We start from the raw sequence: 25,143 nt of genomic DNA on the forward strand, positions 1-25,143 counted from the left end.
AAGGTTTTTCATATTTATTTTTTTGAGATTTGTGTCAATAGCACAGTAATTTCTAGGTATTAGAGCATAAACTTTTTTTTTATTGAAATTTTTAATGTTTTAGAAATACTATACTGCACTATATTTAAAAAATATAGTGTATTACAGTGTATTTTTTTTTTTTACATTTTCTTTTTTATGTACCGCAGTATTTTCTATGTAGTACCGTAGATCTCATTTACTTTAAAAAGTATATAAATAGAATATTATAAATAACTTTTTCTATCTATTACCACTTTAATAAAGTGGTAATAGGTAGGGGAAAACCAATGAAACCTACTACTTACCTATATCTAAGGCCCTTATCCAGACCACAACTAAAATGTGGTTGAAACAAGATGGCTGCCTTTCACTTTTGTAAAGGCTTGTCATTGGCAAGTACTGCTTTATACTGCGGTATTACCGCAGTGTATAGTGGCCTGAGATACCACTACGTTTTTTAACCTCATAACTACAAAACTGCTGAACTGATTTTCATGAAAAATGTCAAAACTATTTCCAACAGAAAGAGCTAAGTTGATAATTCTTGGCCCAACCAACTAGGTGGTTCCTTACTGATCTAGCAAGACATTATAGCACTGCCCATAAAAATATAATTTGAAATTCATTGAGCTGTCTAGGTAGAACATGTTTAGAATGTAACTGCTGAGTAGCTCCTGCAGTAGCCCTGGTAAGCTCTGCTCCTCTTTCAACATTTTTAAGTTGTCTGTTATGGTGCCCTACAGAGGAGACCTAAGATTCTCTTCTGGCCAGGGTCTACATTTTTTTTTAACTAGCTTCTCTCCAAAAAGAGTACTAGAATACGCTGGAGATGGAGTTTACCCAACGCGAGGCAACGTTTAAAATGGGTGATTACCATGCCCATGTCTTTATGCTACGAAATAAATGGTTGGCGGAAGCTAACTAATTAGCAACTTAAGTGTTTCTATGTTTACCATCATCAGATGCAGAAAGGCTGGGGTAATAGTAGTCTCATGCATGAGGATACAATGGAGGTGACTTTGCCGCAACTCTTTTTGGTATTTCAAATGCAAGAGTCAAATATGAATAATCCTGCCCACCTCAGAGAGTTTTTCATATGTGATCCTAGCCTAACTTTGTCCATATCTACCAATCCTGCAACTTGCCCATCCCTACTGACCTGCTGCAAGTGATCCAGGCTTATGACGTACTATTCCTCAGTCATTCCAATGGTAATGACACATAACAGACTGCTTACCTTTCAGAAATTATCATGACAAGCGACTGCAGTAGCACAAGCTGCGCTGTGTCATATGTAAAGCCTTCAACCAGTCTGGGATTACTAGATAGGAATAAACAGCCTTCTGTGTCTTGTAGTTTTGCTTTTTTCCTTAACAGATTGGCTCTTTGGGAAATGAGTTTGAAAGCCGTGCTTGACCTTGGCAGTAAGTCTATTTTTAAACACCCCTGAATTTGACAGAATACAATGTATGACTTACAAAAATACATCAATTTTCAATGCATAGATTTTGAGAACAATTTGCATACATGTATTCATTGCAGCAGATGAAAAAAATTTAAGAGGATTAACGTATTACGTCAACCAAAGAGTACATTTTCAGACTTACTCCATGGTGACACTGTATTTCAAGTGACCAACCACTATAGTAAACAAGACAGCAAGTAGAAAAATAAAAATAAATTTGTTTACTTCTCTTTACTCTCCAGCAAAAAGATTTTCTCACTTGAAAGGCCACCTATCCTCCATACCCTGACAAACACGGCACAGAACCTTTTTCTTTCCCGCTATGAGAGGTACTTGCTCCAGCTTTATAAAGGAGCAACTCTGGGTTTCCAGAATGACAAGCAACCTACAATCCATTTTTTAATACACACACTGTTGACCATTTTTTGCATTGCCACCCCCCGCTTTGAAATACCCACTTTCTTGTCCCTGTAACACATTTAATGTTGTGGATAATCAACTGTAAAATATGGTGTCTGCATCCATTAATACAATCTGCAAGCATAAAGGTCTATTCTTTCCGGTTCTGGAAAGCAGCAGCAGCATTGTGGAATTTCCCGTCACATATGAATTTCTGCACATGCATTGAACTGCAAAAAAAATAGTTGTGAACCGGTCCTACCGTGATTTGCCAAATGACACCTAGCAGGTCATTAAGTCATAACTGAAGCCCAGATTAAATCAAGTAGCCAATTTAGCCACTACTGTAAAACATTTTGATGGCATTTTATCGTTCCCACCGTTCGTTTATTACTTCTTCCCTTACTTTCCCTCTCCCTCTTTATTCTTCCTTGATCGTTTCCCTTCCCAACACTTCATACTCCTTCACCTCAATTTCCTCTCTTCTTTCCAGAGGAAACTCAAACAGCATGGGATACACTCACACAATTTTTGGTCAGTATGAAGGCTCCATCACTCTGAAACATGTGTTGCTATCTAGTTAAATCAATCACTGCCGCCACATATATAAGCATGCAATGAAGAGACATTATCATGGGAAATTTCAGACAGACCGGCGTAGGCTTTCAAAATTCATGGTGAAAAAAACAGCGCTTAATGATGCTAAAATCAGTGCACCTCCATTTGTGGTGGTTGCCATTCCTACATGATATGTCCAAAAGGTGTTCATATGAACTAAAAAAACAACTTCACACATAGGGTTCTCAAATAAGCACAGTACTGACACTTTTAAAAACAGAATGTTTCTAAATGAAACCAGCACTTTCGAGATTAACAGATGCTTGTTAAAAGCAGACGTGCCAGGTCTCAATGGACTGAGCCAACTTTCGAGTTGCCAGTTGCATTCCATCCACACCTGCAGTAAGGCAGCGTCGGATTGGTAACGCAGGCAATGCCCGAGGGGCCGGTATTGGAATTCCTGCTCTGGGTTGCTGGAGGGGGAGCAGAGCTTAATTTGGGCCGGTGCTTGGCACCAGCACTTAATTATCAGGGCCGGGTCTACAGTCACGCATTTAGTGCACGTCAGTAATTGACAATTAGTGGCACTGGCACAGAGAGCATGTGCTGCTATACGTCCGCAAGTGCTGTTGTCACTTTACCGTGTACTGGTTGTGTTGTTCATGACAGGACTGATGATCATGGTGAAGAACTTAACTGAATGGTGACGTGACTCCGATTCTCATTCTCACTCGTCTCTTTCACAACTCACAAGACTAGACTTCTGCTCAATCCGCCGGCCGCGGATCAGTGTTGCCGACCCAGTGGGCGGGACACTGAGTTGGGCAGGGCTTTGCCTGGGCTAGGTCTTCTTCTGCGGAGGTTGGGGCTGTGCGCGGCAGAGGCAGCGAAGCGTGCGCAGATTTTGCAATTGAAAGCGCGCGCATTCGCTGCTTTAATTTTGCTACGGCACGCCCCAGCTTACCTGCACAGCCGCATCTCACCACCGTGACCGGCACCGCATCTCCAGCACCACCGAGAATCCACACTGGTGGTTGAACTCCAACGGCGCCGGCGGACCAGGTGAGGGCGAGGCATGGCCTGGGGTAGGCCGGCGGCCTAATCATGATTAATGATATAAAAAATAAAGCTGTGCAGGTGAGGCGAGGCAGGGCCTGGCAGGCACCGTGATTACTGTTTTTTTTTTATGTTGATTGGTCTGACGATGAGTGGCCGTGGCCCTTAGTTTGATCAGATGTTGCCAGTAGTGGATGTTGCGCAGTTGCGGGCCGGCCCGGCAGTGCTGCCTGGATGGGTCAGTACTACAGTACTACTGGGATGGATTCAGTTTCGGTTCAGGGCCAGGCTCAGCAAATCTGTGGGGGCTGGGCGCGGCAAGCAGTGTGCGCATACTTTTTCACATTGCAATGCGCGCGCATTAGATGCTTTGCCACATCCCAGCATACCCGCACTGCCTCAGGCTCACCACCACACCGTCCGAGTCATTGTGGCCAGCCAGCCGCCGTTCAAAGTAGCGGGACCTGGACGACGTTGGCTGCATTGAGGTCAGTGGACTCGGTGGAGTAGACTACTGCTCTGGACTGTGCAGTACATAGAGTTACTTAAGCGCCACCAGGTGAGGCATGGCCTGGAGTAGTCAGGCGGCGGCGGGCGGCCTAATCATCATGAGTTTAAAATAAAGCTGCGCAGGTGAGGCAGGGTAGGGCCTGGGAGGCGCCGTGATTATATGTTTTTATATTGATTGATGCAGTGTGTGATGATGAGTGGCCGCGGGTCCGCGGCACTTAGTTTGATGATGTCATGTTGCACAGTTGCGGGCCGGCCCAGGCTGCCTGGATCATGGATTCAGTTTCGGTTCGGCAAATCTGCGGGGGTTGGGGCTGTGCACGGCAAGCAGCGTGCGCAGATTTTTTTCACATTGCAATTGTGCGCACATTCGGTGCTTTGCCACACACACCCCAGCATACCCGCACTGCCTCAGGCTCACCACCACCACCGTCCGATTCGGAATCGTGGCCATTCACGTCCAGGCCTTCAGGGTTGAAGTGGCAGACAGGACCTGGCAGCAGGGCCCAGTTCTGAGCATATTCAGGCATAAATTATAATGTCAAGATAACTCTGGTGATTATTCGTCTTCCTGGACCTGGAGAGAGACAGGAGTTTTGTCTAGGGGAAGTTGTGACTGCTTGAAAGGTAGTAAAGGATTATATACCTGCTGCAAAGAACGTTTACCATGCAGATCAAAAATTGCATATAATGTAAAGTAGGTCAGTGTGTGTTACTGCTTCTGTCAGAGAGATCCTTTTGTTACTTGCAGTTTGTAAGTTAAAATCCTATCATAGAACAGCAAGCTATTAACAAGTCTGTCATCAAAGAGCTGCATGCAAACGGCAAGTTATATATTAGAGCTATGTGTTTTTTTGCCCAATCTTTCATTATCCCAATCTTGCAAAAAGGGTTAATTTGGGTAGAAATCAATTCTTATTGAAGAGAACCCCGAACAATGCTGTTATGTTTTAAATTCTGAATTTGCGCTTTTCCAGACTTCGAACTCTTAAACTATATTGCCTACAATGACAATCATGGGTGACATGTGACTCCTATACCTTGTAGTCCTGCCAGGTGTAACATTTCCTATATACTGATTTACACACATAGGATTGTATCTATGCAATGTGTTAATGATGCAAAGTGTTCTTACACCTTACACTGTTCACAGGGCAGGGGAACCTCCTATCAAAACCTTACTATGAGGAAGGCTCCCTTGCTGAAAATCGGATCAGGTATATATTACATCTGACTTTAGCAGTGCCAGTTGAAGATGTGTGTGGAGCTAATATAGTAAGTGGGTGGAGCCTGTGGAGGAAGTGGGTGGAGCCAGATAAAAGTAGGTGTGGCCTCCGACAAACATTTGAGCACCTGCACTTCATATTTTACAAATTAAGCACTGAGGGGGAGGAGGGGGGGATCGTTGTTCGATGCCGCCAGCGGGCAGTGGGTACCTGAGCGGCCTTTTTGGAGGTAGATGTGCGTCCATTACCGCCCATTTATCAACGGCAGAGGTGTCACTCCCTTTCTCTCACTGGGCCGGCAATTAATGTGTGCATAATGAGCGGGGCAGGGGGCCTGAGCATAAGTGGCCTCACTAGTTTTCAGGTGTGTTTCACCAGTGTAAACTCATCCCTGCGGTTTTTTTTTTAACCCCCACCCTTTTTAAAAAAAAAAATTCGCAGAAGCAACGGTTTGTGGAAAGGCAATATGCACATGTGGGCCGATTTTCAATCCCAATCCGACCAGGGAGGAGGAACTGGTTTGGTGGGTTAGGTGCCACTCGATTTAGGGTTTGATCTGTCCGATTAAATATAATGTTGAATTAACAAAGATAGTGCTGGAGGACACCATTTGAATCAAAAACCTATGTCATCACTAATTCTCTAGTTGTGAGATTTCCTGAGGCAATCTTGTTTTATTGGCATTAGAGTGTATTCACATCATTCTGAATAGACTGGTTTTGTAAAGTACAAGACAGAAGTCACTGAATTACAATTTGCTACATTAAACGTCCAAGCTTTCTAGGTAACCACAGTTTCCCACTTTAAAAAAAAAATCTTTTTTATGTAGGCAAGCAGAAAACCCAAACGTGTAACAGTACCTGTTACAACGACGATAGAATGTCGGGAAATAAAGTTGTGTTCAACTCCATCTATAACAGAAAGATCAGAAGGGAAAATTAAGATTTTCAGCATTCACATACAAAGAGAACATATTGAAAAGTTAGTGTGAGTTTACAGTCGCCATCCACCATAATAGTAAGGTAACATACTCGAAGATTACAAATGGATCTACGCGTTTGCCCCATCCTGTCCATTTACGATTACTCTAATCAATGTTTACCAAAACCCTAAGCAAATTCAATCACAATGCATTTTTTTTATCAACACAGAAATGTCTGCACAAAGGGCATATTTTCCAAACTTTCGAATGTTCATAACGGCTTACTTTCAAAACAACTGTCCTGTTTATCCATTGTTAAATTAAGGGGGGGGAGGGGGGGGGGGGGGGGGGGGGGTCAGAGGCGCAACTAGAGCCAAATTTAGGGGAGTGGCTAATAAAATTTCGGGGGGGGGGGGGGGTTAATTATTCGAGCTATAGGCAGAGTGGAGATGCAGGGGCTCTAATAAGGGGTGAAAAAACAACAAAGCCTTGTTAACAAGTAAATGGTCTTTTAACCCCTTCGATGCTCATGACGGAGCGGTTCCGTCATGAGCATCGGTTGGGCTGTGCTTATGACGGAACCGCTCCGTCATGAGCACAGCCCCTGGGGGAAGCGCTGGCGCTCCCCCCCTGGGGCATCGATCATGCCCCCACAGAGGGGGATGGCAGCGGAAGAGTTTCCGCTGCCACCCCCGGGCCCCCCATAGCTTCCCCATGACGTCAGCGCGCGCCGACGTCGTCAGGAAGCGCTGGGACGCCTGGAAGCCATTTGCTTCCAGGCGTCCCAGCAGCAGCAATAGGTACGTGGAGCTCTCCGGTGGGGACGCAGGGGCCGCGGCGGTGATTTTCCAAGTATTGAGGCATCGGGGGAGAGGAAAGAGTATTTCCTCTCCCCTGATGTCTCAATACAGGGCATTCCTGCAGCACGATCGCGCACAGCGTCGCGATCGTGCTGCGGGAATGCCACCACTAGGCACCAGGGATGCGTTTTTGTAATAAAGGAAGCGACCCCTTGGGCAAGGGTCGCTTCCTAGGGCCCCATTATGTGTGCAAGACTTTTCTGCTCCCTCTGGGGGCAGATCGGTTGAATTTTTTTGCCGTTTCAGCTCCCAGGGGGGGCAGAAGAGCCCACTAGACACCAGGGATCTGTTTGATATTGTAGGAAGCGACCCCTTGGGCAAGGGTCCCTTTCCTGGGCCCCCAATTTTTATTGAAGACTTCTATGCCCCCTATGGGGGCAGATCGGTTTAATTTTGTTGCAGTTTCCGCTCCCAGGGGGGGCAGAAAAGCCCACTAGACACCAGGGATGTTATTTTTTTGCGTAAAGGAAGCGACCCCTTGGGCAAGGGTCGCTTCCTGGGGGCTCAAATATTTTTCAAGAGTTTTCTGCCCCGCCTGGGGGCAGATCGGTCTTTTGTGTAGCAGTTTCTGGTCCCAGGGGGGGCAGATGAGCCCACTAGACACCAGGGATTTAGTGTAAATAAAAATAGAAGTGACCCCCTTGCTTCCAGGGTGCAATTTTTTATAATATGTATTTGGCCCACCCGCCCCGGGACAGAGTAGCCTTTTTTTTTCCCTGCTGTTTTCTGCCCCACCTGGCACACAACCCGATTGACCATTTGGGTAGTGACATAGCATGTTATAATGTTTATTGTTATATGTTTTGTGAATTGCAATTGTAATGTTTTTTTTTTACTTTTTTGTTCTAGGTGAAGGCGTTTGCTCTTTTCAGTTTGCCGTTTTGTTACTGGTGGTTCTTCTGTTTGTGTAGTTTGGTAAGAGACTTTTTTTTGTACAATGTAAATGTGTTTGATTTCTCTGCATGAATTTTTTTTGCAAATGGTGTAATAATAGCAGTATGTTTGTTTTTTGAGTGTCAAAAACTTTTTGCATTGGTGCTCGATGTGTATTTTGTTGTCTTGTGAGTAATTTGTTTTTTTTTCTTCTTTCTAGTTGGATATCGTTGGTTTTTGCTGTGTCACTGCAGAGTTGGTTTCTGGTGAGTGCAGCTGTCTCTTGTAATTGAATTGTATAGTTTTTGAGTACATTGATCTTTGTGATACAGGTACACATTTCTTTACTTACTTGGTTTGCACATTGTTGGTTGTTGTTGACTTGTTTGTGCAGTCTTCTATCTTAGTAAGTATAATGGCTAGCCGCAGGATTACTGCTCAGCAGGTTGTTGGTTTGCTGTTTGAGTCTTCCTCTGACCATGGTTCAGAGACTGACTCTGCATCTGAGGGAGAGGAGGCAGAGGACAATTCTGGCAGTAAGTCTTCTCTCCGTATGGAGTCATCGGATGATGAAGATACTCTTAGTGCGGATGAAGTGCCTGTGTTAGAGGAGGAGACTGATGTGCCGATAGTGCGGCAAGAGGCATCTGGGCTGCAGCCTGGGGCTGCAAGGCTTCCCGTTGGTGTAGTGCGGCAAGAGGCTTCTGGGCTGCAGACTGCGGGTGCAAGGCTTCCCGTTGGTGTAGTGCAGCAAGAGGCATCTGGGCTGCAGGCTGGGGCTGCAAGGCTTCCCTTTGAAAGTGATGACCTCTGGGTTGCCCCTGGCATGGTGCAGCCGGCATTGCCAGAGTTTACTGGTGTTCCAGGGTCTAGAGTGAATACTGAAAACTTGTTGCCGGTAAATTTTTTTCAGTTGTTTATGGACGATGTGTTTTTGGCAGAGATTGTTGAGCAGACTAATTTGTATGCCGAACAGTTTTTGAGGGACAACAGTGCCAGTCTTAAGCCACACTCTAGAGCTACCCGGTGGACTCCCACAAATCTTGAAGAGATGAAGAAGTTCTTGGGTTTAACTTTGTTGATGGGCTTGCTAAGGAAGCCATCAATGTCTTCATATTGTTCTAGCAGTCACTTGATGGCAACGTCTATTTTTCCGGCAGTCATGAGTCGTGACAGGTATTTGCTTCTGCTTTGGATGATGCATTTTGTTGATAATGGTTTAGCGTTTCCACGAGAACACCCTGAGTGTGACCGTTTTTTTAAGATTAGGCCTGTCCTTGATCACTTTGTAGATCGATTTTCTGAGATTTATGCTCCTGGGAAACAAATTGCAGTGGATGAGTCTTTGGTGTTGTTCAAGGGCCGCTTGGTTTTTAGGCAATACATTCCTAGTAAGAGGGCACGCTATGGAATAAAGCTGTATATGTGTGTGACAGTAGGACTGGATATGTCTCTGATTACAGGGTGCGGGTACTTGGACCTCCCACACAAGTGAGACACCATTTTTACCGGGGGACCTGGGGGAACGCTGGGTGGTGGTAAATTTGTGTGAGCCCGGTGATGCCACAACTTTCCCACACCAAAATGTGTGAAAAAAAGATTTTTTTCAGCAAAAATTGAGGTTTGCAGAGGATTCTGGGTAAGGAAACGTTGGGGGATCCACGCAAGCCATACCTCCCTGGAAGCCGCCGGGTGTCTAGTTTTCAGAAATGCGTGGGTTTGGTAGGGTTCCCTAGGTGCCGGCAGAGCTAGGGTTCAAAAACTACAGCTAGTCACTTTGCCAAAAAAGGGTCATTTTTCACTGCAAAATTGAGGTGTGACCACATTGCGTTTTGCGCCGTTTCCTGTCGCGGGCACTAGGCCGACCCGCACAAGTGAGGTACCATTTTTCTCGTAGGACTTTGGGGAACGCGGGGTGGGTGAAAATTTGTGGATCCACGCAGATCCCAGAACTTTCCATCACAGAAATGTGAGGAAAATGTGTTTAGTCAATTTTTTACGTTTGCAAGGGATTCTGGGTAACAGACCATGGTGGGAGGCAGTCAAGTCACCCCATCCTGGATTCCCCTGGGTGTCTAGTTTTAAAAAATGTATAGGTTTGCTAGGTTTCCCTAAATGCCGGCAGGGCTAGGGTTAAAAAACTACAGCTAGACTCTTCGCAAAAAAAGTGTCAATTTTCAGTGTGAAAATGTGGTGTGTTCACCTTAGGTTTTGAGCCACTCCCTGTCGTGGGCACTATGCCTACCCACACAAGTGAGGTACCATTTTTATCAGGAGACTTAGGGTAGTTCAGATTTGTAAAGCAACTGTTATTACCTATTGATTTTTGATGCATTTCTCCCTTCCAAATGAAAGACATTGTGTAAAAAAAAAAGTCATTTTGAAAAATGACCAATAATGGTCATGCAAGTAGGAGTATTCCCAATTTCGAAAATGTGCAAATATGCACTGTTTCTAAACTCTGTAATTTGTTCCCATTTCAGAAATACATAGGTGTCTTTCATACCGATTTTTCCATGTATACATTTTCCCCCAATAATTGCTATATACCCGGAACAAAAAAAAAAACATTACAAAATGCTGCTCAGTTTTTTACTCTGGGTTCGTTGGGCTCTTGGTGAACCTACAAGTCCTATATATCCCCACAACCAGGAAGGTCCACCGGATGTAACGGTACATTGCTTTCAAAGAGATGTCATAATTAGAAGAAGTTACAGGTGAAAACGTTGACTCAAAAGGCTGCTTTTATCAACAAATTTTTTATTTTTCCTATATTTAACTGTTAGTTTCTATAAAGAAACCTTGATGGATCTACACAAATGACCCCTTGCTGAATTCAGAATTTTGTCTACTTTTCAAAAATGTATAGCTTTCCAGGATCCATTATTGCTTTTCTACCCATTTCTACCATTATCTGGAAGGAGGTTGAAAGCACAAAAAAAATAGCAAAAATAGGGTAAGTCCCAGAAAAATGTCAAAACTGTGTAAAAAATGTTGGATTTCTGACAAAAATCTGTCATTCCCTAAAAGCTGGAGAAATGGTGATTTCAGCCCCACAAACCCTTTTTTGATATCATTTGCAGAGAAAAACTCAGACGCTTTTATTTGCAGCCACTTTTCCCCATTTTTCACAAAAAAAACAAAATGTTGCTGTATTTGACTAATTTCTGGGAACCCTCTAGGAGAATCCACAAACCCTGGGTACCTTTAGAATCCCTATGATGTTGGAAGAAAAGGACGCAAATTTGGCGTGGATACCTCCTGTGGTCAAAAAGTTACAGGGGCCTAAGCGCGCACTACACCAAATAGCCCAAGAAAGGCTTAGCACAGGAGGGGAAAAGGCCTAGCAGCGAAGGGATTAAAGACCTGTGAAGTACTCGGGTGCGGCTGCAATAAGACGGACGCTGGACCAGCCAGCCTACAGCAGCTCAAAAACTGTCTGTGTGTCAGCCCGGGCTGACACAGATGATGCCCTTTGATCCCTATGGGCGTTGCGTCCTGGTGAGGGTGAATCAGTAAACTGAGATACTCACACTTCCAAATGGAGAGTGGAGTGTGTGGCCTCTTAATTGCCTATCTGATTGCAACCAAAGATGCTACGGGCAAGGAAGCACATGTTTCTATATGTGATGATCTATTATTCATGGAATTCATCGAGATCTCGTAATACTACTGTTAAGGTTTCAACAAAATCAAATTTAGAACGCAGAGCTCAATGAACACTCAAAGAAACATTTAACTTCACCACACCCGCTCCAAAAATGTGCAGACGAACCCAAGGGTGATTTAGTCGCTTAGGCAAAAGGCACTTACAAAACCAGAGAAAGTAAAGTTACTTCCTAGCTCACCTCTAGGATCTATCTATCTATCTACAAACACAAAGCAATGAAATCTGGGTAGTTCCCAAGTTTAGACAGAGCAGCTCCTTTATAGGGAGTACCCTACAACACCAGCAACACTCTAAGTCTGCTCACCTCAAATGTCTGTTTTTCTAGCAGAGTTTTAAGCACAGGATTAGCACAGTGCCATCCACACCAAGCTGAGAAATGACTGACGCCATTTACCACTCCAGGCTGCGCCTCCCCCGTGATTGGAGGTTAGTTCGCCTCTTGGGATCTTAAGCAAAATGCGCACTTATGTAATCGTTATTTACCATAACGTGCAGGTTTATCTTTTTGAATTCAAGATAGTCACTAAGACTTTGAGTTCACACCCCATGTTACCTACTTGCAGGGATATGGCTTAGCGTATAGATTTGTCATGCTCTTTGTAAATATAGTGTCAGAATCTTTATTAGTGGGTGCAGGATTGTAAGAACTGGAACAGCCTGTCGAATCTTGCTGCTGGTAACGAACAGCAGGACAGGTCTTGGCAGCAGTTGCTCGTCTTCAGCTTTTGCATCCTCCAGGATGTCGCGGGGGCATGCTCTCTTCCTTCCATCTCTGAGCAGGCAAGCTAAGGGGCTCCAGGCAGACACACAGCTTCTTTTTGCAAGCCACAAAGACTTCAGGTCATGTCTCCTCACATCTGGGAGACAGGCTGTCCTACAACACCAGCCCTGTACAATCGCAGCCCTTCAAGTACTCTGTAGAGCACTCCCCTACTTGGTCAAGACGTATGTGGGCTTGGAACAAAGTTGGATGGCTTGGGTGCCACTTTTATACAGATTTTTCCAGACAGGGGCTGTTGATCCACTGTCTTTCTCTGGCAGCAGTACAGGCACAGCTTATGTGCAAGATGATCGCTCTCTCAGCAGTAAGTTATGATCCTTGATCCAAGCCTAAGTATCCACAACTTTGGCTCAATGAAGTGCAAGGACTCTGCACCTGACCGTCATCAGCCTTCCTGAAGTAGCAATCAAGGATAAACGAAGGAACAGACCCGGCATAGAAACCATCATCAACCAAATGGCAGTGTTCAAGAATGACATCCAGGAATCACCTACAAAAAACTGCTACACAGAATTTTAAGGTGGCCATTTCCATTCTCCCTCACTTCAGTGTCTGAGGATCAGTCTGTCAGTTTCAGGAATGCAGGCAACACTTCCACTTTAAGGGGAAGAAGTATTCCATCCTCTAACTTGTGCCATGTCAAATCAGGGACCATCCAAAATGGATCATGCTGGAGCCAGCAATCGTACTCGGTCCACAACACTAAGTCTTTCTACCATCCTCACCTTACATACATCACTCATCCTGCACACAAGATGTCAGCGCAACATCTAGTTGATACATCTAGGCAAAACTTTACACGAGTACGGACAGCAAACACCACACTCCTACGGAACCAGGAAAAGCAATCAGTTATTAATCCACAAAAACCAGTATACTGCCACCATAGCTGCCTGTCAACAAGTAAACACAGATCGCAGTCCCAAGTGAGTTCAGAGGGCATGCTTGGTGTGCTTCTCCAAGTCACAGAACACATTCTGGATTAAGGACCAGCCTAGGCCTCAGCGTGCATGCTACATTAGCATATCAACTGGGCCAACAAAAGGTCGGGATACCAGTTTTATATGCAGTTGGTTCACACAGGGCAGAGGCACACACCCATTTACTATGCAAGGGAACATATAGTTTCTTACCTGTCTGTGTAGTTAAGCAGCTCGAAGAACATCTAGATTCACATGCTGTGAATTATTGCGGCATCTAGTGGTTGGGTCCGGAATTGTCTCCAAAAACCTTAATGTCCTATTTGTAGGTCGAGCCTAGCGCAGCGCGCATGCGCTACCCTATGAGAGGGCCTCTTGGAATCACTCCAGACTTTTAGAAAACACGGCCTCCAGCATGCAAGAGCGAGCAGCGGCGGGGGCGCGCAGGGTGCCATCTGCTTCCAATTAGCACGGTCGCTTTCACTTTCGCGGCCACGTGGCCCTTTTTTTTTTTTATTGTTTCCTCCTGCTTGTTCTTTATTGCACTTCTTCGTGTGCACTCAGCTGGTTCCCTGGCTGCGGGTATGCCCAGAGCCACCAGTGATGGTTACCATAAACATTGCTGTCAAGTCAAGCATGTGGATTTATTTGAATGTACTTTTAAGGTGCTAAAACTAGAAATGGCTATTCAAGTGGCATGTCAGCTGGTATCAGAAAGCAAATTTTGATTAAATCGAAGATCTAATGCAGCAAAGTTTTGAAGTTTTTTTTACTGACCTAGCAGTTTTGGCTCGTGATTCTGCTCAAATTGCAGCGAGTGCTTCAAAGGCATCTGCTAACTAGCCACTGGGGCACAGATGTCCCCTAGGTGGATTCCCATCTGTCCTGTCACACAGAAGGCTCGGAATCCACTCTCGTGCATGCCTGGACTGAGCCGTACTACCAAATAACAATGCTAGGTTTTGTTGTACGGTTGCTTTGACGATGTGTTAAATATTGCTCAGGGTTCTCCTTTAAAGAATGCTAGAATACTTTTAGGCCTTGGGAGAGCTGTTTGGTATTAACTGGGCATCAAAAGAGAGCGGCATAACAGTGCATTTAGTATACATTCCAGTTGTACTTTTTCATCCCACATTTTGTAGCTGTTGAACTTGGCTTTCACCTGCTGTTTAAACTGAATTCAAGCTTCGATTGTAGGTGGCTTGGTATCTTTTATCCGAGCACCAGTAATGCACCACCACATCTCTTGCTCAATTTTGAAGGCGTGGATGTACCTCAAACACTGCTCCCGTGGCTCAGACTTTTTTTTAACCTAAGGAACAAATGCATTGGCTCCTTCTCTGTCGGATCAGCATTTCAAGCACAAATGGTACAAAATAAAATGAGGGCCTCTTGGAATCACTCCAGACTTTTAGAAAACACAGCCTCACGGGAGCGAGCAGCAGCGGGGTGCAGGGTGCCATCTGTTCCAATTAGCGCAGTCGCTTTCACTTTGGCGGGCGTGTGGCCCTTGTTTATTGTTTCGTCCGGCTTGTGTCTTCGCTGCTTGGCTCGTACACAGATTTTTGGCTCGGCTCTCCCTTATAATGTATTTGATGGTGAGCGATTGCTTTGCACATCTCAAGAACAGGGAGTTCCTGTTGTAGAAATGTACTTTTTCTATACATTGACAATAATACAGGCGCATCAGCTAAACTCCGGTCCCCCACACTATCCTGGCCGCCTCGCTATTAGTGCCTGTGTATTTGGTTACAGTATGTAATAAGCTCTTAAACCACACTATTAAAATAGACTGCCTTTTCAATTAGAGGACAGCAGTCAATTACCCTCATGAAAATGCGTTCTGTTTTCACTTTATTAACGAAAGAGCTCGGCGTTCTCATTAGATGGGATTAGGAAGCGCTGCACTAAAAGAGCGTGTACATGTTGGCGCTGCACAAAAGGCACGTTTACACAAGGGAATTTAAGTGCAAGGCTCTTAAATAAATTGATCGCGAGCCTCTTGCGCTTAAAAAAACCTCCTTGGGGTCCTCAGTATGCAGTCAGATAAGAGCTGCACTGCGCAAACATATATGGATTGAAAAATTTTTTGTTGAAAGGGAATAAACCTACAGATGTCTTTTTATGTGCACTTTGACTTGTATTAGTCATTTTTGACAACAATGTTCCCCTGTACCTGACCCACCACTGGCAGCATATTTCAGCCGATCCTAGCCCATGTCTGTAGCATGTGTCACTCACTCCTGGCTCACCAGAGGCATGTCACAAGGGGCTCTAAGATTCTAGCGAAGTCTGGGCTTCGGGTTATCCTGTGCCTTAAGGGGTCGCCTGTTTTTGCATGTGTGTTTACATTTTTATTTTTTTTATTTACAGCGCTGTGCTTTTCACAAGCGCTACTGCCTACTTGTTAACAGTAGTCCACTTATAAGGTCCCAAAGGCGAGACCTATTGGCTATGCCAATGCTTGTTGTGCTATCTGTTGGTGAGCATCGACATACCTCCATTTGGTGCACCCTTTGAAATCATCGCACTTCCCCAGGAAGCTCCCACTGAAGTCGCCATCTACAGATTTTCTTTTTTTCCTTTTCCCTCTCTCTCATGTTCTTAGTGAAGGAGGGTGGGTTCACATGTGAATCCAGAAATTCTTAAAAGCTGGAAAACTACACCAACAGGTAAGAAACCATACGTTTTGCAGCGTGAATCTTTTCTGCATTCACATGCTGTGCATTGATGTTGTAGCAGTTATTACTACAGTGGTCTTTAGGCTGAAGATGAGCATTGATTAGCAAACAGATGCAAGACGCCTTTTCCTACTTGTGCTTCCTTGTTCATCTGAATGTCCACACAGTAGTTTATTGTGAATGTGTGCACTGATGACCATGTCGCTGCCATACAAATGTCTTGCAGCGGAGCATTAGCTAGGAAAGCAACAGTAGATCCCTTCTTTCTTGCAGTGTGCGCTGGAGCAGGTACAATCTTCGGTGGTGCAATTCTCTTTGCTCCTTACAACAACAGTTTAAGTACTGGTGACGTGAAAAAACATCTTTTCATGTGGCGTATAGTGTATGCCACTACTGCTGCCAAATGCACCTTCAGTGATAAATAGGTTAGCTTACATTCTAACAGGTGTGTTAAGTAACTTAAAACTGTTTCCCCCCTATATATTTTTTTGAAGAATCACTCTTTTCTACACCACAGGTAGTATCTTTTCCATTTTGCTGAAAAACATTTCCTAGTTGTTAGCTTTCTTGCCTCCTTCAAGACCTATCATTTTTCCAGGCAGTTTGAGTCTCCAAAGTCGAAGGCTTCAGGAATAATGCTATGAGACTTAAGGACTCTGGTTATGGGTGGAAAACCTTTCTTCCTTGCATTGACAATAGGTGTTGTCTGACTAGTAGTCTGTAAAAACCATCCCTGTGCCAGGTTTATGAGCTATGAGAACTAGTCTGTCATGCCCACTGTGGAGTGATCTGTATAAGTGTCATGCTGCTATACTTGAATTTGCTGTTCACCTTGTGGAGTAATGGTATTGGGGGAAAGGTGCATGCAAATTTCCCTGACCAGTTTATAGACAGTGCATTCCCGAGTGATTGGTGGCACTGTTGTTGGCAAAGTGTTGTCATTTTGCATTCTGGGGAGTTGCGAAGAGATCTATTTCAGAAGTTCCCCATATATGAAAGCTCTTTGAGAGTACGGTTTGGTTCAGTTCCCACTCGTGAGACGATGAATCTTGTCAACTTAGTCTGTCTGCTTCTGTATTGTTTTTCCCCGGCAGGTGGATCGCTACCATGTGCATCTTCATTTGGATGGCCCAGATTCATATTTCTTGTGCTAGTTTTGACAGTGGTATCAACTGTGTCCCTCCTTGTTTGTTTATATAAAACATGGTGGCTGTGATGTCTGTTTGGATCAGTGTAGATTTCCACCAGAGCTCTCTGGAAGGCTTTTAATGCTAGGAAAACGGTTTTAGGAAGTTGATCTGTAGTACTGCATCTTGATCTGCAGACCCACCCCCGACCTTGGGGTTGCGCATGTGCGCCCCCCCATCCCTTCTGCGAGGCATCCGTTGTTATGGTCACTGTAGGAGTTGGCTGTGTAAATTTCCTCCCTCGTAGTATATGTGCTCTGATACACCAAGCTATTTCTTTCTCCGTTTTCTGAGTGACAACCACTAGATCTTCCCAACTCTCTCTTAACTGTGACCGTTGATTCTGCAACCATTCCTGAAGTGGTCTTATGTGAAGCCTTGTGTGCGGTATTAATGGGATGCAAGATGCAATAATTTCCATCAACTTCCCAAGTCCTCACTGTCAGAGATTGCCCCTTCTGATAGACTTGGGTCTCCTTCAGAAACGGGGTTACTCTTCTCGCTTGGGAAGGCTTTCCCATTTATGGTATTTAGTCTTGCACTAAGGAAGATTTTTCCATCTGAATGGAAATTCGTAGTTGGAATAGAGTTAATATCACTTGTTGCATATGCCGTTTGCATTTTGGTATGAATATGCTCTTATCAGCCAGTCGTCTAGGTTTGGACAGACATGTATTCACTGTCTCCGCAAGAGTGCTGTTACAGTTGCTAGGCACTTTGTGAATACACTTGGATCCGATTTTATCCCATAAGGCCAAAACTTTGAACTGGTAGTGTTCTTTCTTCACGATGAATCTGAGAATCATTTGTGGCTTGCATCCATGGGTATGTGTAGATAAGCATCTCTTAGATCTATTAAGGCCATAAAATCTCCCTATTTGTATTTGTGGCATTACCTCATGCAGTGTGGTCATTTTGAACTTTTGAGTACTTATGAACTTGTTAAGAAATCTAAGGTTTAGGATTAGTCTGATCCATCTACCTTTGGAATTTAGAAGTATGTTGAGTAGTTTCCTTTGTTTCTTTTTGGTCTCGGCACTAACTCTGTAGCCCCTTTTGTCTTCAACTCCTCCACTTCTTTGAGTAGGAGGGTAGTCTCTTGTATTGAATGTACTCTTTTCTTTGGGGTCTTGCTTGGAGGTACCTTTATTCAATTAAATCCTATGCAATATACAAATTAAATTAGTTTTTAACACCCAATTGTCTGTGGTAATTTTCTTCCATTCTTGTATACATTTCTGTAATCTGCCTTCCACTGGTGTTGTGTAGGGGGTTCTTCTGTTTACACCCTTGTTATCATCCTTGGGTTTTTACAGGCGCTGTTCGTGAATTGTGTGAAGTCAATTGTTAGCTGGACGGCCCTACCTTCTTCCCTTTGAGGTTGTCCCCTTCAATGTGAATGTCTGCAAAATGGCTGCTTGCCCTGCTGGTAATGTCAGCAGTGGATTTGCTGCTGTTTTCCCAACTGGTTACCTCCCTGAAATGACTGCTGGTATGATTGATGGGCGGTTGCTGACTGGAAGGATCCTTGTCCTGTTGGTTTTCTTGATGGAACTGATCCTCTTCGCATGTTTCCTCTGAACTGCTGGGCTCCCATTGATTTTGCGGTCTCATCTTTCTTCAATTGATTCAGGGTGTCATCCACTGTACTCCCAAATAGTAGTTCTCCATTGAAGGGTGCATTCAGTATATTGACTTGTACTTCTGGCATAAACCCTGAAATTCTTAACCAGGCGTGACGCCTCTGTGATCCCAATCATCATTTGTCTTACTGATGTTTCAGCCGCATCAAATACAGATTTTATGCAGGTATTTGCAGTGTTTTTTCCAGCTTCCCCCAAGTGAGATGCCCTCCTTTGATACAGCTCCAGCAGGTGTTTCAATACTTCGCTTATCTCCTCACAATGTTGGTAGGCATGGCGATTTAGCAGTGCATTGGAGTTAGCTATTCGCCACTGGATTGCCACACTCCTTTCCACTTTCCGACCCAGGAGGTCCATCCTCTTGCTCTCCTCATCAGGAGGAGGTCCTGAGGTGCTTGGGTCGTTGGCTCTATTCCTGGCCGTAGAAGTTATCATTGAGTCTGCTAGGATGGATCCCTTTATGTAGGTAAGGTGTTTGGAAAAATGCTTTTATTTCTTATCAGCCCTGGGTGCCACAGTTTTACATGTGGCTGGTTCATCTAAGACAGCCTTCCCATGGTCCAAAACACTCGGGAGCATTGGTAGGAAAGGACTCCTTGTCTGAGTTTGTAGAAGAGTTTCCAACAGAAGACATGATTGTGGCTTTCCTCTTCTAGTTGCACTCCATATGTATCAGTTGCCTTCTTTATGACTTGGTTATAAATGCCAATGTCATCTGGTGGTGAAGGTCTTGAAAAGTATGTGTCTACCCTTTCCTCTGGTGAGTCTGTTTCTAGGTCTTGCCATTCAAAATCCTGGTACTGTGAAGCCTCAGAGTACTGCTGCGCCTGTTCCTCACCTTCTTCCTCAAAGGTTTCCTCCTTTTGTTTCTTTTGAGGATCAGGGGGTTTGAAGAGGCCCTAGTCCCTTGAGGTCTTAGTCTATCGGTTCTTTTGACATCAAGGACTTACTTGGTTTACAATATTACTTCAGGCTTTCATCGAAATCTAAGGATATTAGCCATTTCGGCCTAGAGTCTTCTCTAATTCCTCACGATCTCCTCCTCTTGGGGTTGGAAGTTGAGCTGTTCGTGGGTTCATTTTGCCAACGACTTCCTAACCGACAACGTGCTCGCCGAGCCTAGTCATTCTGACTTGTTTCAACGTAGGAGCGTCCTGTCCTCGATTGTCCTTGGGTATCTTAAATCTGTCAGAGGTCTTTACCACTGCAGTGTACATTCCGAAGGGTTTGTGGGTGTCCCTCTTTGGACTTGCTTTCAGTCGCTGAGTGTTTCGATGTTCGAGGTCTTAGCCTCCGATTTACGGGTTTCGGCCACCAGCTTTAGGAATGCGGTTTCCCTTACCTCTGTTTTCGACATTGTCCTTTTATCATCGTCTACAATCTGGAACTCGACCTTCCGTTCTGGACATTCGGCGATGTTCTTTTTATCATCGCTGGACAGGCCCATATCTCATAAGGTATGGTGTCATGTGTGTGGCCTGTATGGCATGGTGGAATATTCTCTGTCGCTCTCTCACCCTCAGGGTCTTTGGCAAAAATACTGCACAGGCGTTCCAATTCTCGCAGAGATGGTGCACCGGCAGGCAGAGGTTGCAGAATGGGTGTTGGTCCTTTTTTGCAAATTTATGGTGACAGTTCTTGCACAACTGGAATGGTGTCTTCACATCACTGAGTACAGGGGGCCTGCATGCGCATTTACTGTGTTCGATGCTAGTGGGAGAACCGTGTTTGGGATTACCCCGGAACCACAACCCTTGTGAATAGACTACAAATTACTGCTCTGTCTAGTTATGAAGCAAATATGAAAAATGCAATGTTAAGCCAAAATATTGTGTAGAAACGTCCGAATAACAAGCCTTGAAAAAGCCCTGGCCCAACTTTGAGCCTCTGGGTGAAACACGTGTCGGCTGTTCACTTTGTTGTAAACATGAAGAAAGAAATAATAAGGCTGTTTACTTTGTTGCAAACGTGAAGAAAGAAATAATAAAATAAATAAAAAATACAAGAAAAACAGAACTCTCTTGAATAAGCAAAATAAAAACTTGCACTGATCCAAGTACTCTGAATACCTTTATTTCAAACTAATCAAGGAGGAGTTTTTGACTCGCACCTTAAGCATGTTCTGTGTTCGTCTGTGAAAATACATTGTTCTGCTCCCAGAACTTAGTTTTATCTTCCCTCGATGACTCCTTGTCTCCGGTGTAGACTTCCATGCTTTTTCTCCAAATTTTCAGTCATCTTTTAATTCCAGACATTTGAGATTCTCTTGCATACATCCAGACCCACCAGCAGAGAAAAAATCTTAAGATGGAGATCAAAGGTGGGAGGTTCTGGAGCAAACACGACGACGTCTCTATGTGCACCAAATAAATGGTATGTCGATGCCCACCAACATCGAACACAAAAATGTTTTTGGAGGCCTTTCGGACCCAACCACTAGATGGCAGAATAGTGCACAGTATGTGAATCAAGAACAGATTCACACTGCAAAACATCTGTAACCCAACATTGTGCCTTTAAGGAATCCCACCATGCTCTGTAGGTGAAAGTTAGTACAGTTAATTTTTATGAATATAGTAGGCTCTGAGGTATGACAAGTTGAAACAATTCTGTTAATTCGTTAATGGCTGTGGTACTCTAATGACCATCAGCCAGAGGAAAACTGAATACAGATGAAGTATTTCTCCTGCAGGAATCCTTATGAATAGTCATAAGTACAGAAGGAAATAACAAGCACATCCCACATAAAAAAAGCAGATGAATGATAAATAAACCCATGCAATATACCAAACTAGATTCCTTTAGTAAGCATGTCACACTTTGCCATCAGCGCTAGACAATAATGTCTTGTTAATGTATAGATAGACTTCAAAGTTGAGGCTTTACTGGTTTCTAAAACGGGAATAGTTCTCAGAAAAACCACCCTAGTCGCTTTCCCCCCCAATAGAGTGAACTTTAGGCCTGCTAGGGATAGTCCTGTTTGTTTACTGGTAACACAGTAAATTACAAGATAATATCCATCCGGAGATGGGCTGATTTGCTCTCTAGACTGATTTGCTCTCTCTAAAACGACCATAATTCACAAGTTTGGTAAAAAAAAAATTTGCCGCACTCTTTGCATCCAAAGTTTTTAGGGATTCTCCACTGGAGAGAATAGATTCTAAAGAAAGATGGCAATAAATTAATGTGATTAACATCAAAATCTGACTATTATAGAGATGAAACTCAGGCGAGTGCGCATCACTGTCTTGTTCTCATGGTACACGTTGTAGGGTTACTGACTTTAAAGAGCCTGAATCACATTACCTCTATAAGCTGAATTTATAGCTACAAGAAAAGCAACTTTTTACATCAGATGTTGCAATGAAGCTTCATGTATCAGTTCAAAACGGAAACCATCAACTAGGAGAATACAACGTTAAAAGCTCCGAAGATGGGGAAGATGATGCGATAGGAACTACTACATAAAATAAATCTTTGACTACAAGCATCCTAAAGAACAGGGATTGTGAAGATTTGTTATAGGCAGTAAGAGCCACAAAATGTACCTTAATTGAGAGAAAGTAAACCCCATGATATCTACAACAGGGTTACCCAAAGTGTGGGTCTCCAGCCAATTTCTGTTGGGTCGAGCAATAAATAAAGATGCCTTTACATTTTGCATTTATCTTGTCACATTTGCTGTGCTTCAAAGACAGAGGGCAAATGTCAGGCTATTTCTTCTGACAAACTGCTGTTTACTCTTGGGGATTGGCGTTTACTTTTCTTTATCTGACTGTAAAGTTAGAAGAACTTTTAAAGAGAACTATGTGACAATCTCACTGGGGCACAGGGAGTGTGAAAGGAAAGGTGTTTATGTTTTTGTAACACACACCGAAATTTAAATACCTGTAAATGGACTGTAAACATATTCCAGAATATACCAACAATTAGGAAAGCAAAAATTAAGCAAGTTTTTATAATTCCGACACGTGATGGAAACAAAGATTTTAATAGATCCAAAAAGAGACACTTTTACTTGGTGCTGCACATATAATATTCACTGAAACCAAATTTCCACAAAATATCATTTGTGTCCTGTATAGTTTTATCAGTAAAATTAGGTCTGCACAAATTTAGTGCCAATTCCTATGGAAAATATGCGGTCTCTATATAAGTGTGCGGCAACACAATGCTTTAGTAATAGATTTGAGAGTGTACTCCGAAATAGACCACCAGCTACATACTACACCCTTACCACTCTCCTGCAGAATATATTTGCTACACTTTGAGTAAAGCTAGGCTTCATAAACCCCATGACTTCAGTGGTGCAAACGTAATGTCAGCACCCCCACTCCGAATATTGTTCCAGCACCACTCGTGTGAAGATGGTGAACTATGTCCCCAAGACAAGTTTTCTTTTAAAACTGCAGTTTTGCTTTAAAACTGAGCAAGACCTTGGGTGAACCTTACTGTATTTTTTTAATGCTGTTTTCCTTTACTGCAAAAAGGACATTTCAAGAGAGAATGTGCTTACTATTGGTGATCATACACAATAATCGCGCTGGTGTATGAAAAAAACAATCTGAAAACTTTGGATGTGGCCTAATGGTCAGAGCTGCCGACTTTGCATCCGGGAACTAGGTTCAAGTCTTGTTGTTGATCTGGACAAATCACGTGCTTAAAATAAAATCAATCTGACTTTATTTATTGTAATCTGAGACTTATGGAAAGTGCTCAAACGCCCTTGGGCAGTGTTTGTTACATAAAACTATTCATCTCTTTTCCAAGAAGTACTACTAGGCCTCATTTTATCACAAAAATGGACGAGGCCTGCAGAGGGTTTTTCCCCAAATAATTTGCTAAAAATCACTGGTATCAACACCAAGATTGTTCAGGATCCTTGTGATTTTTGTGAACAGATGCCACAGGCCAGCACCCCGCTTTCCAGTTCGCCATCTGCCACTTTTATGGACGGATCAATATCTTGGCCAAAGTCTGCGAATGACGTATCTATGGGCGTGGTTAAGGTCATGCCATTTATATACAATTGTTGATCGAGACGAATGCAAAAAAAAATGTAAAGTGTATGTTATTTTGTTATTTCATAGCATTTTGAAAGCAGGCCTACTATTACAATGAACACTCTCCCTCCCCCACACCTCATGTCAGTTAAAGCTAATTGGGTCACAAACGTTTGTCTATTTAAACACCGGGTTGTGGTTTTAAAATATTTGGGAAGAATTGATCTGGAAGGTTCATAGCGGTTTTGAATACACCAGATGCTAAATATCTTTTATTTGAAAGTATATGATGTTGTGGTTGAAGAATTATTAGTTTTTTTGAGAATGACCATACAGTATTGTGTCAAATATGAATGCCTGTATAGTATCAGTTCAGGACCTAGTCTGCTAAACTCAGCAATTGAAGATTAAGATACAACTTCCTAACCTGTGAAAGAGATCTGCCTGCACAGTAGACTCATGTATGGGCACTCCAACAGGTCTCTGGAAGGTATGTCAGCCACCAATGTTGTGGCCATTTTGGAGACATGTGGATTCTTCCGACCTTGCAGTACTTCGTGATAAGTATAGTTTTATAAGTTTTAAGTAAAGGAGTAAAGAAACATCCCTGACTAGTCTATCAGTCTATTAAAAGGCTCCCCCCCCCCCCCTCAGCACATGGTCGACAGAACAGGGAAGCAAAGTCTGGGCATTTTTGTTCCTTGCATATGCAAACAGATCTAACTGGGAAACGTACCAATCACAAAAGATGGGTTGAACAACTTTCTTATACAGGACCCACTCAAAACGTTTAAAAAAAAACAAGACCTGCTGAGTGAGTGTCTCTGGATTCTATATGCCTGCTAGCTGAATAGCTGTGATCTTTAAGTCTCTTGCTATGAGGCACTTCCATATCATTTGCTCTTCCAGAGAGAGTAGCCTGTAATGGTCCCTTTTTGCGTATTCACATAATACATTGTTGTGCGGTCTGTCTACAAAAGATACTTAATGTAAGAAAATACTTTACAGGCAGATGAATTGCTCACAATTCCATTAAGTTGATGTTATAAGATATTTTCTTTCCCAGACCTTGTTCCATGAAGTTAAAGATGATCCATATGAGCACAACAATCCATAGGAGGAGGCAAGGTGTCTGACAGTTGCCTCTGCTGGGATTTATTGCTGAAAAGAACATCCTTCAAGAAATTGAGTCCGTTGAAATAATTTGTCCACTAGGGATTGCTACATAGGCCAGAAAATGCATGAAACCATTGCTCCTAGTAAAAGATATCTGGTATATATTTTGTAGCAGACTGTGACACTTCCAACGGATAGGTTAAAGTCTCTCCTCTGAAAGATACACTCTTGCAGCCAGAGTGTCCAGAACTG

The 25,143-nt window shown here is 43.5% G+C and overlaps 1 protein-coding gene across 8 annotated transcripts in view; it reads right to left on the reverse strand.

Annotated features, from left to right (window-relative positions):
- Positions 1 to 25,143, reverse strand: part of MTMR3 (myotubularin related protein 3) — a 1,575,327-nt gene that overhangs the window by 1,322,251 nt on the left and 227,933 nt on the right. For all 8 annotated transcript variants that reach the window (XM_085633882.1, XM_085633880.1, XM_085633884.1 and 5 more), the window contains one exon: positions 6,096 to 6,146. The gene's annotated coding sequence lies outside the window, so the exon portion shown is untranslated. The remainder of the gene's footprint in view (positions 1 to 6,095; positions 6,147 to 25,143) is intronic.

The sequence above is a fragment of the Triturus cristatus genome, chromosome 11, assembly GCF_964204655.1.
Source record: "Triturus cristatus chromosome 11, aTriCri1.1, whole genome shotgun sequence".
Classification (NCBI taxonomy): Eukaryota; Metazoa; Chordata; class Amphibia; order Caudata; family Salamandridae; genus Triturus; species Triturus cristatus.